Source organism: Balearica regulorum, chromosome 15, assembly GCF_011004875.1.
Source record: "Balearica regulorum gibbericeps isolate bBalReg1 chromosome 15, bBalReg1.pri, whole genome shotgun sequence".
NCBI lineage: Eukaryota > Metazoa > Chordata > Aves > Gruiformes > Gruidae > Balearica > Balearica regulorum.
The window spans coordinates 11103942-11115267 of record NC_046198.1 but is presented as its reverse complement, the minus strand read 5'-3'; the positions used below and the strand labels follow the sequence as shown (position 1 = coordinate 11115267).

At 44.5% G+C, this 11326-nt stretch overlaps 1 long non-coding RNA gene across 1 annotated transcript; it reads left to right on the top strand.

Annotated features, from left to right (window-relative positions):
• Nucleotides 1–4164: 4164 nt before the first annotated feature.
• Nucleotides 4165–11326, top strand: LOC142604056 (uncharacterized). Its single transcript, XR_012837957.1, has 3 exons — nucleotides 4165–4207; nucleotides 4360–4457; nucleotides 9360–11326. It is a non-coding gene; the product is annotated as an uncharacterized LOC142604056 (long non-coding RNA).

Genomic DNA, 11326 nt, shown 5'->3' with positions numbered 1-11326 from the left:
TGCAGTTAGAGAGGGGAATTCATTGAACTAAGGCTCGACTGTGTTGCTTTGATGGGGCTTCTCTTTCCTTAGGTTAACCTGCTGTAATTAGCAACAAATTCACCGTTAAATTAAACCTGCTGATTCCCACGCTGCACATTGGATGGCAGTTGGGTGACTGACTTATGTCGACCTGCCGTTGTTCTCAGAAACATCAGAGGGGATTCTGTCCTGAATCGAGGACTTTTGTTTTGGAGACCTTACAGGCCTGACTGGTAAATGTTGGTATAATCTTCTGAAACTACACCTGCTGTTTTTATTAATGCTGTCTCCTCTTTTCTTTCTCACCATGTCAGGCCAGAACTGCAAAGGGCTGGAATCCTTTTAGCATTTTTACACTTCCTTGACAAACATCCTGCTGTTCTATCGCTGCCCTCCTGAAGTGTAGGAGCTCTTTTTTTGAGGGGAAAAATATCTCCAAACTCAAGGAACTATTTGCATTTGTGTTTGGTAACATCTGCTTTACTGCAAACATCACTGAATGCAGATCTACAGCCTTTTAACCCTATTCTCTAGGGCAACAATTTTGTGCTCTAGTTCTTCCAGGCTCTTATTTGTCACCTTTTTTCAAGGAGTAGAAGATGTAGCTTCTCTCTTAAGAAAAGCTCTGGTTGCTTACACTAAGGGCAAAGATATGTGCAGAGGTCCCCACAGGGTAACAAAAACCTTCCCCAGGGAAACATCCTTGAACTAGTTTGAACTGAAAGCTCCCCATTTCACAGCGCCTTTGGCTGGAAAATGTAAATGTTCAAAGGACTGTGGCATGATTAAAGATTTTCTTGTCTCAGCCTCTGATGCCGACTTTTCCTCCTCCCCTCCCTGCTTGCACAGACTGGGTTAATAGGAGTGAATGAAAACAGACTAGGGCGTTAGGGGAAAAAACAGAGACCGCAGGTAGAAAACAGAGAAAGGAGGGCTGCTTGCGGCTTCTTCCGCTCTTTGCCCCTGCAGCTCTGTGCAGATCAGTCTTGTGTCCCTTCCAGGCAGTGGACCAAAGAAGACAGTCTTGATTTTTGCACCAGCTACAGTTCTGGTTTGGCACTGGGCTCTGACTCAAAGATATCAAACTCTTCTCGGGGAACTCTTGCTGGTCACCAGTCTCTCAGCTCTTATCTCTGGGGGAATTTTGCTCTAGGTTCAGTTCGCTGCGCTCCCAGGTTTTTTGCACCACCCAAGTCTTTTTTTTTTTTAAGCTAGTTTCTAGGAGGTTTGGTTCCAGTTTTTTATAATTATTGTCTTCTCCAGATCCTGCACTGCAGCATTTCCAATCCCAGTATGAAAACAGTGTAGACTTAGCAAGACTGCATTTCTGATGTATTATTGTGCTGCAAGTCCCTGATCTTTGCAGCTAACCCAAAAGCCCGGGAAGAGGGAGCAATATCTTCTCCTCCCGCAGCTAAAGATCCTCAAGCACACACCACAACCATTCTAACCAAGCTGAATGCCTCCAGGGGAGATAGTGATGTTTTGTCACATGCAGAAATGGAGATGTGGCAAAGCTGAGGTACTATTCCCATTGCTTTAATTGCTGAGGGGACAGCTCAGGCTCGGTGTGTAGAAACATCTCCTACCTGCAGCTTTGCTGATCTCAGGATATCCAACCCCATCTTTCCCTGCTGCCTTCCCTTTTTGTTTTAGAGTGGCAAAAGCAGGTAAGGTCTGAGGGCTGGGCCCCCAAGAGCTGTAAGGCAGCAGGCATGTATGCAGAGAAGTGTTTAGCCTACCCTCTCTCTTTTTTGGTGGGTTAGGAAAGAGTTAAATGACAACAGAGGGAGAGGCTGTGCTATTGTTCAGGCATCCCTGGGTCCAGGGTGGCTGGTCTCTATTCCCGGATCTGCCTCTGGCTTCCTGCATGACCTTGGGCCAGCCACTTACCTTTTCTTTTCCTTAGCTCCCAAATTATAACATGGAAATCATTCTCTTCCTGTGGTGCCTCGTTCCCTGCAGGTTTCAGTGTGGCTGAGATTCTCTGGTGGGAGGGAGACGATGGGAGGAGGAGAACACATTTCCACTGGAGAAATATTTACACAGAGGGGAGCAATTCTGGGACATGTTCACTCAGATACGGTGCGGGCTGCGCATATGGTGAGATTTGGTTTTTTTAGTAGCAAACCTGTGGTGAAAGTCAAATTCCATTTGTCGTTGATGCAGCTGCCCGAGAGCAATGCCAGCTGCAGTGATCCTTTTCTTCACTAGATGGTGCTTTTGATCAAAGATTTGAACTACTGCAGTTCTTTTTCGCACAGAATTTCCTGATTTTTCTTCCCCAGTCTCCATTCCTTCCACTCTTCTTTCTGTGCTTTAACACTACGGGGGACACTTAATGATGCTGGATATTGAGCAAGGCTAATCTGGTGGTAATACAGGCTCCAAGCCACCCACACCCACCAGCCAGCTTGTCGTCTGAGCTTTGGTTTTTGAAGCGTGTATCAGTGCTGCTGGGCTGTGGCAGAGAATTGAATTCTTTCCGTGTTTTCTATTCCCATAAGGAAAAGGCTTCAAAGAGCAGGTCCCCTCCCCCTCTCTGCTGGTGAAGGGCATTTAGGGAAGCTGGGAAAAAAAATCCAGCTCTGACAGACGCATTTATTTAACAAACCGCTGCCTTTCCCTACCTTAGCAGAAGATTGGTTGATTTGTTGGGGTTTTTTTTTAAAGGGAATTGCTGCTTTTATATCCATCTTTGTATTCAGGAGACAGTTACCTAGCCAAGGTCATTGCTGCTGCATGCCAGTATCAAGCAGCGAGCCAGCCTCTTCTTCCTTGAACGAACACTGATTTCAGTAAGGCTTCCCCAGGTAAGGAACGGGAACGGGCTTGAATCTGCCAGTGCAAGGTCTCAGGCTGCTGCTGGGTAGAGGAAGCTGCAAGAACAGCCTTCTCTTTTGTAAAGGCAGCAGAGGAGATGAATGAAATTGTAATCAAACACTTCCTGTGCAGACATGCACGGGGATCGGTTATTCACTCGTACAGTATGAGGCACAGCAGGGTGTGCGGTGGTGTGCTGTCATCATCCATGACTGCGTGTGCAGGGCAAATCGGGCTGCCTGCCCCCAGCACCCCGGTCTAGCACCCACAGACAATAACCATCCTGTGCTGGCCCCTTCCAAGCGTGCCCCGAGGCTCTCGCCCCTCTGGCACTCGCCTGCAGCGATGACGCTTGTTCACATTCGCATGCTTACATGGCTACCTGCAGCCTGCTGTGCCCGAACCTTCGTGCCAGGCTGCCTCGCACGCCGTGAACGTGCATCCGGACACTCCCATCGGGGAGGCTGCGAGGTTACATCACTCACGGCTCCTTCCCTGTGGAATTTTACAAACATTAATGAATGGGGCTGGATTGCTGCTATGATGCCAATCAGCCGTGCACAGATTTGTTGTCTGAGGCCAGAAGAGATTATGCTTCTGCCTCTGGCACCGCACCAATGACAGCAATTCCATGTGTGTGCTGACAAGCCCACGAGGCCGGTGCCCACAGCAGCTCTGTCCTCACGTGCTGGATGTTACGCTTATGGCAGTGACGTCCCCACAGCAGGGACATGAGCTAAACTGCAGTGTGACACAAAACTCCTCTCGGGACTGGGAGCTGACAGTGATTTCTTTGTCATTCCCCTGTTGTCATGTTCCCACTGCACATACATTTGTTCATCATTAGTAAGATATTGCTGATGACTAAACCCTGGGTCTGCATCGCAGAGAAACCGTTTGAAGGTGCAGCCCAGGGCTGCAGGGTTCAAACTCGTAAGAAGAGTGAGAAGTGGGGACAGTGCATTTCCGCACATCTATTAGATCTGGAGAGCAAACTACTCTCCCAGTCCCTCCTGGCTGAGACCGAATTGCATCACTGGCGCGTGCAGATATTTTTCCTGAAATCTGCTTGTTTTATTGTTTTCCTCTGACGGAATTTGCCAGCATGTCCCAAGTGATGTGGTTCTGAAATTTAAAAGCAACATACCTGTGTGGGGGGAGAGAATGAGTGGTTTTCACTTTGCAATCTGGCTCTTCCCTCCCTCCTCCCTTTTCCCCACATCCCCATGTGTTATGGAGCCAGCTGCTCCCAGAATAGTTTGGGAATGAAATGTCACCGTTTGAAACTGGTGAGTCACACTTTTTTTGGGGGGGGAGGAGGGAAGAGAATACGAAATCTTGCGGTGTGGCAGAGCGTCTCCTGGTGAGTACAGAGAGATTTTTAAAACCACAGACTCCCTGATGATGGGGTTGAGGGGCTTTGAATAAAGGCTGCTGGGTGTGTCCACACTGCTTTTTGCAGGAGGATCTCAAAACCCTCTGCAAACTTTGTCTTCCCTGACATGCCCACCGCAGCTGGATCCCAGTGCCTCCTCCAACAGGACTAGGTTGTATCTGTCTGACAACACACCTACAGTGACTCTCTTAATTAAGTCTCCCTGCACTGCTCTGAGGTATGTAATTACAGTGAGACCTGACTTAAGCAACCGCTCGAGGGACTAACAAAAAAAAAAAATCTTTACTAGAGCAGGGAGGAACAGAATTTTACTGAATACATTTTTGGGGATATTTTAGGGGAAGTGTACTAAACAAAGGGGATTAATGATTCTGGTTTCTTCTCAGTGTATTCCAATATTAGGATGATGCCTTTAATGTACTGGGTGTTAACATAATCAGGGGTTTTTTTTCCTTCCAAAAGGATACTTGAGATCTTTTGTCTTTTAACAGAGATTGCTATAAAAAAGTGTCACTTAGAGCAAATGGTGGCAATGGTCTTGCGAAATGAACTATTGTTTGTCAGAAGCTGAGCAGCTGTCCCTCCCTGCCCAACCCCTGTCCAGCGGTAAAAATTTTTAGTGAAAGAACATCATCAGGATTCCTGCTCCAGGGTGTTATAACCACCCATTTTTACGACTCTACATGGCAACTCCGCCTAGTAGGTACCAAGAATTGTGTATCTTGAACTAAAGTACCACAGTAGCTGGGATACTTATGGTGTCTCCCAAAGAGCTCTAGCTGTTCCGGGCAGAGCGATGCCCCAGCCCGCTGTCGGAGGTCTCTGCCCAGTACCCGAGGTGGCAGGCTGGACTGCGCGTCACCGTTCTCAGCCCAGCGTATTAATCTAAACTGCCAACTATTTCAGGTTGCATTACTATTCCAAGCACTACACTGTGGTGGCCATGGAGAAGATAATGCCACCCATTTTGCAGCCTCTGCTTCAACAGTAATGATCTCCAGCTGAAGGACAGGAAGAAGCTGGAAATAGTAATATCATAAATAGTCCCAGCATGGGCTGGCAGCCCTCCCCTCAGTCCCACCTTCAGTGGCATTCTGAATACATGCTGCGAGTAAAACTCCCAAACTGCAAGCCAAGCTATGCAGTTAACTTGGTGGGGATTTTGCAAGCATAAGCCCTAGGCGGTTTGATGCCATCTCCTGTCTGTTTTATTTGGACGACTGAGCTAGTAGCAAGATTTTATGAAGTGTGCGTTTCTATCTCAAATTTTAGATAGTGTTAACTAGAAACCCACACACTCTATCGTCAATGGATTTCACAAAAATAATCTCTGGCTGCAGAAATTTGCTGCAGAGCCTAACATTTTGTTTAATACAGAATAAAAAAAACCCTCAGAGACAACCTCGAGAAGTCAAATCTGGGTGCCATTCCACGTGCTTTTTTCTCAGCAGCAAAGCCTGCTTATCTGCCCCACTCTTTTCTCTTTTGTGTATCATTGTTGGCCTTTTTTCTCAGCTCAGACTGTTTCAGTGATTTGGCTTACACTGCGGGTCTGCAAAGAGTTGAACCAGCAACGCTGCAGGAGCTGTAAGTTGCGGCAGCAACGTAGGAGTGAGCCGAGGAACCAGGTAAGAAAAGGTTACCCCTATGGGTACCTGCTCGCTGTGAAGTTTGAACTTTCAGATATTCCAAACCCATAATTCTGATGTGAATGCCAACGGATCGTCAGTTCTGAAGCATAATGACAGTACTTTAGTGATTGATAGTGTCTTCTCAGCCTCAGTTTCTTCTAGGAGAGGTGTCTGTCTCAGTTTCTTCTCCCCAGACCTCTAATGGGAATTCTCTTTAGCTTACAGTTTCCTGCAGATAACTCCCAAGATAATGCTGGGCACGATCGGTACAAATATGTCCTATTGAAAAGTAGCTTATTTCTTAGAATGAGGTTAGTGTCATTTCAAATTGAGTAACAAAAGATCAATTTACTGAGTATACAATTCACTCAAGTATTGAATTCAATAAGCAGTTGAAGCCTCAAAGATAGGTGATGATTTCTTTAAAACGTAATGGATTTTTGCCCAAATCAGAGGATTTTGCCTCATGACCTACAGTGGGATTTCCCAGGGTGCCTGAGACCACACATCCTCAGCGTCTTAGATCTTGGCAAAACTGACACATAATGTGTGCGAGTCTTCCTAACATGAAAAAGCATTTCAGTTCATTCTGAAAGGCCAAGATAACTATTGATTTGTTTTTGGGAGAAAAAAAAAAGGACAACCAAAATGACATTGGACATTCATTAGCAAGGCATTGTCAGAACACAATAGAAGAACAGACAAAAGCCAGTCCAGATTCTGTGGTATTTCCTACAGGGCTCCCCCTGGCACATGGTTATTCCCTGCCAATCCTTTTGTATTGTTTTTGATAATGAATAGAAGCTGAACAGATGATTGTTACATTGTCCACTAAGTGATTAATTTACATTAAATAGTGCTCCAAAAGTAGGCTTTGGGTGGACTTTTTTAGTCACTTCAGTTATTTATTTGTACAGTTTAATTACCGTCTTTTAACTCTCCACTGTACATAATTATTTCCTGATTGCTTCAGCTAAATTACACGGGATGTAACTCCTGAAGTCAGTGGTCCAACAAGCACTGACATAAGAAGCAGCATCTCTGCATTTTCAAAGACGCTTAATTTTGAATGGCCACCTCTAGAAAATTGCTCCTGATTTGAGAAGGTGCTGAAGTCCATAAGCATCTGCAGGTCCCTGGTGTCCTTGATCCCTATCTCTGCAAGTTGGGCTACGAAGCACAAACTTTGCTGCATAAGCCGTCACAGTTACATTGATTTCCTCGTTAATCTCTCAACTCCCGCTGCGTGCCTGCACCAAGGTTTCTTTATTAATCCAGGGCTTCCATTACAATTTCAGGCTTTTCTTACAGAGGTCAAAAGTGTTGTGTTGTTTTGTTTTGCAGGGTGTGACAGATGTTATGTGCTTGAGGGCATATTGACAGTACTGCAGTTAGAAGAACTTTAGTGCAAGAAGCTATTTAGCCCCAAATCCCCATCCAGAACTGCAGGAACACTAATTTGTATGTATTAATGGGTGAGGGAGAATGACACATACTGAAGGACTTTCTGATGGTTGAAGGATCTCAGGAAATCAACACTCTAGGCCTTTCCATCTCCCTGTGTCTGAGAAGTTGCATGACTTCCATTTGTTCAATGGCTGTAGTTACATTTCAAAAGCCCCAATTTCCTCCTTATTCTCTGTCCCCCTTTCGATGTACCACAAAGAGAGGTTCAGTGTGGGCTTTTGGTTGTGCTTGTGTGAAACATAGAGTCTGGGCCAAGGCAGCAAAGCAGGGAGGCAGAGAGGGGAAGGGAACAATCCTGGTAGTATTGAGTTGTTCATGTAATATGGCCTAGGTTTAAATCTCCCAGGACAGAGCAAAGCAGCCTTTGCAGTCTTGTCTGACATTTTCTCAGTCCCTTCTCCACCCAGTTAGGAAAAATGAAGTCACCAGTCCTGTGCCTAGATATAAAAGAAAGAACAGAAGTTTGTTTTGAAGAGTTTATATGCCTGTACCTGCAAAGGTGAAGCAAGAAAAAGATTGAGTCTTTGCAACCGGTTTCCTATCAACTCATAAGCCAAATGAACAGGGAGGACAAGTGCTTCAGAAACTGCCTTTGCCTGGTCTGTGATTAAAGCAAACTATCCACCCCTTAGGATCTCCCTGAGCTTTAGCTTTCTTTTGGGTTATATGGCATCTTCACAAAGCCAGATGAAACTCAGCAGACACACAAATAAAACTAGCCCTCCCTCTGCATAAAACCACAAAGTATTGCTAGGGTTTCCCTCACTGCCTTCCACTTTAACCCTCCAGCATTGCTCTCCTTGTATTCTTGCTCTCCCAGGAGCCCACATCGCTCTGTGTTTAGTGGCAGGCGATGAAATCAAACCGTGCGTTAGCAGCTCCATAATAGCTTTGCTCAGTGGAACCCAGCTTCCTTCATTAATCCAGAAAATGAGAGTTGTTTTCGTACATTCGAGAAGCTAATTATTTAAGTGCTGGGAATTAAGGCTCATCAGATACTGGAGACTGATTTTGGTTTTGCTTCCCAGGGGATGGAACAAGACGGAAGGAAACTGGTTTTGCACAGGTGTGCAGTGTGGCAACTCACCAGTACTTGGAGCAGGGAACAACAGTGTGCAGATCCTTGTCTACCTTAAACATAAAAGCCCCTCTCTTTGTACGTCCCTTTTCCTCTAGACATCACCCAATAATTCTTCCCGTTCAAATAACAGATTTTTAAGTCACCACTGATCAAATAACTCTATAGCTTTATTTTTTTATGCCATGAAAAGATGTACCTGACTTGTGGCTGACCTAGCCTGAATATTTTGCAATAAAACAATAATGCCTTGTCTCAGCTGGGTTTTTAGAGAGGGAAACGAGCTCACATCAGTGTCCTTCTATAATCAGCTATCATTCAGCCTTACCTGTGGTCACCATACTCAGAGAGGTGTTTACATAGAACAGCTGCTACCTAACCGAACAAGGGACCTTCCAGTGGCTTGGGAAACAGAAGATGAATTGGGTGAAAACCCCCCTTGTCTGTGGGAAACCACAGATGAGGACAGATCTGTTGTTCTAAACAAAGTTTTTACAACAGAATGACTTTCAACAGTAGATGGGTGCTTTTGACTTTCTTCCCAGAAAATGACAGAGAATCTGTTGATGCTATTGCCAATAACTATATGCTAAAGAATGGGGATTTGGTTCCGATAGTGTCACTGGATGGATCCACTCTTTATTACGAGCAGTTTGCCAAGAACAAATTTTTCATTTTTATTGAGATAGCCAATGTCCTGTGTTGTCTTCAGAGACTAAGGGAGTGAACTTTTCTGTGTGTTCAGTTGAAGCCAGATGTTAAAGTATTGTCTGGATGTAATTGACTTGACAAATAGCAGGAGTGACATTTTAGCTCCGTTTAAGTCAGTCGCAAAATTCCTGTTGAGTTCAACTGGGGCCAAGATTTCATCCTACGACAGTGCCGATGGGAAATCTAACAAACGGTCTTCAGAAAAATAAGTGCAGGCATTTTGTTTTTCTAGGACTCTTTTCAACCTATGGGCCATGAATCCTTGGAATTCTGTGTGCTACTTTGAAGAGGTCTGCAAAAGATCACAAAGACAAGGAAGCTTATTGTCAGTAGATTTAAATTAGCTATACAGGGGTCTGTGATTCCAAGGGATAATTTCAGGAGTTGATGACAAAATTCTAAGTCATCTCGATCCATTGAAATCCACATATCTTCGTACTCCTTGGACTAATAAACATACTTCTGGTAGGACCTGTGCAGCTGATCTAATCCTTTGTCATTGAACATTGTGGATTCAAGAAGCCGCTCTGTCCCCTGTACTAGGACTGAGCCATGTGGAAACCTCTAATCTGGCACCTATCAGGTGCTGTTACCAACGGATTGGGCTGGAAACAAAACCTTTGTGTTAGAGAAGCTGGTCTAGCTGGGACTACACAACCAATTCAGTTTTGTAGCAAGGTCAGTACTTGGTCCCCGAGACAATGAGCAGGTACACAGTGCTCTCCCTGCGGACTGTGTCTGAAGTTTCTCGTATGAACTTCATTGGGAACTAAAGGCAATCAGCTTCTGGCAGAATCTTGCAATAGATTCTACCTATGGTATCTCCAGAGGTTTAAGCCCTGTGGTCAGACATACAACCTGATGTGCTTTAAAGGCTTTAGACTAAGTAATGGTAGTACTACTTGGATGGAAGTTCATAATGCTTAGATGTAAAAAGGCTTGAGCTAGAAAAAAAAAACCACTGAAGATTTAAAAATAGAGTCATTTTAAAATGTTAGAAGTGTTCTGTTTATGGTTTCAAAAAATTTTCCATGTGGGTTTTGGTAAGCAGAGTTGTTCTGTAAGCTCTTTCCTGTTAGATTGTGGGAGAATTTCTCTTTTTAGAGCACCTGAAAAAATGCAGGAGAAGTACTGAGGAATCTTCATGTATTATGTATTGGTTATCAGCATGGAGAGTCCTTGTGCTTGCAGGAGCAAATAGACTCTTTGTGACAAGAACAAGATGCCATGACTGATCTAGCATTTTAGCCATATGCACACGGGCTAACCTCTCTGTGTGTCTTACTAGAAGGTGAAATGGGGTTCCTATCTGGAGACCTGGGTCCAGGGGAAGCCAAAAGGGAGTGAGTGCTGAAGTCCAGCATCTACCACAGAATACCCAAGCCGTGTTTCTCTTCTCTTTATAGGGAGGAGTACCTACTTAGGAGTCTGCTTTGATTGCTCCACCAGAAGCAGGATAACACTTGAGTAGTACTTTATGACAACATATTCCTGAGTTCCTTTCTCAGTTCTACCAAGCATGTGCAGAATTAAGAACTTTGCATTCTATTCAGTCCTTGAGTTTCAAACCAGTAAACGATGCAAGCTCCTAAATAGCTGCCTTCTAATCCACATTTGGAGCCAGGGTCTTCAGCCTCTTGTAGGTTCAAATTTAAGACAGCTTCATGTGTAATCAAAGCTTATGTGAGGAGTCCTAGCTAAATCCTTGATGTTGCTCATACATCTGATGTAAGGGAAAGGTTCATGTGTACACAAGAACTAAATTGGACATTTTAACGCATGCTCAAGTGATAAAGTAACAATTAATTCATGGCTATCCAGCAAAGTCTAGAAGTGCCACCTTGGGATTGAGGATACACTTACTTTGCTTTTCTGTGTGAAGAACTTTGCTTCTTCCCAGCTGAGCTATCATGTAACATAGATGACTCTCTGGAGGAAGTGTTTGCTGCACATTTGCAGTATGTTTTAGCTACTATCAACATTTATATTCCATTGTCATTTGGAGGTAAGCACTAATTAGCATAATCATCAATGCTTTAAAATTAAAAATTCCTCCAAGAGACACAGGAGGGATTGAAACTGCTTCCTGTCCCCAGAGGCAAATCCTTTCCCAAGCTATCTGCTGCACCAACAGGTTTTATTCTAGAAACATTCCCAAGCTATGCCCAAGAGTAAATTAAACTACAGCAAACTTATAAA